The following is a 1,541-nucleotide window of genomic DNA, read 5'->3' on the forward strand; positions in this document are numbered from 1 at the left end:
ATGGAGCCCTACTGATTCTCCCACCAACTCGAACGATTCCCTTGGGGTCAAGGAAGGGAGTGAAGGCCAGAATTCTTGATATCTTGGGTAATGGGATCTTCCTTGTTAAGTCTTCCAGTTCTGAGGGGAAGGATTCTTCCTGGCTCTTTTTGATGAGAATCTCAGAGATGCTGGGCTCATCTCCCACCTCCTCTCAAAGCTTCCTCTCAGCCGCTTCGAGATCCTTGCCTCCCTCAAACCATCCCATATTACCGTCCAACCTTTTTTGAGGACACTTGGAAGTTTTGGAAATCCCTCTTGATTTCACTTTACTTCTCATAAGAACCTCATGAACAGGATTGATGTCCTTGTGTCACCTTGAGGATCACTGAAGTCGGCAAGCCTCCGTTTTTGTACAGATAATGCGTCATTGTGACAATTATGGGGATGGATCAATTCAGGGATTCTGATCTTTGTCAGATGGTCACAATTCAACCATGTTTAGCCAACACCTTTATTTCGGGTGTGGATGGCCGCTCTCTAGATCTTTTTGGAATTTTCCAGACAGATTTGTCTTTGGATGATACCCATGTGGCCTTTAATGTGACCATTGTTGTGAGCTATGATTTGGACGATGCTCATGTAAGCTTGGAAGCATGTCAGGCTTTGGGCATTGTCAGTCAATATTTTCCTCGTCCCATGGTCGCGAAAATCCATGAGGTGGAAATTCCGATCCGGCCTCAGTTTGGCCGTTGAATGAGCGAGATTCAAAGATTTCCGCTTTACCTTCGTCACCTTCCACGGAAGACTTTCAACAGGTCGAGTCTAAACTAAAGTCCATTTATAGATCCACCTTTGATGACTCTTGTCTCAAACCCATGTGTGGACCAATTGTGGGCCGATGGTAATTACCTTAATGGAGGGAGCCAAACCCTTCGCGATCAATATGGCCTACTATGGCCAAATTCCACTTCCACAACACACTTTGGTCAAGGGGATTTTGGATGGGATGGTAGAGAGTGAAATCATCACCCCAACTGGGGACACTCTAACGCCGTGGTGTCACTCTCTCGTCATTGTCTGTTGTGGGCCACCCTAAAGTCACGTTGAAGTAAAGAGCTAATAAACATTCAATTATAGAAGAACCACGTGTAAACAAGGTGATTGAAGACTCCCTAAAGTGGTGACCCCGAGAACACTAAAACCGCAGCCTAAACCCGCCACGCCTACGCGTCAACCGTCGCCAACGCCCACACGTCTTTGCCACGCCTACGTATCCTCCTTTTTACTTCGACTTTTCTTTGGTTTTTTTACATTCATGAGGGAACCGACTTTCACAATGGCGGATCTCGCAGTGACCATGCAAGCGGCAATGCCCCCCTGTTGATTGTCACAATCAGCAATTGGTGCACCCAGATAGTGGCCTTTTTGTTGAAGGCACCACTGCTCTCCCCGTTTCTATCTGCTCGGTCCCCCACATTGCATCTGAGAAACCAATTCCATCCCCTTTCAATACCATTCTGGCTGACTACCCCAACGTCCTAAAGGCAAAAAATAATTTC

Source organism: Tigriopus californicus, chromosome 2 (assembly GCF_007210705.1).
Source record: "Tigriopus californicus strain San Diego chromosome 2, Tcal_SD_v2.1, whole genome shotgun sequence".
Classification (NCBI taxonomy): domain Eukaryota; kingdom Metazoa; phylum Arthropoda; class Copepoda; order Harpacticoida; family Harpacticidae; genus Tigriopus; species Tigriopus californicus.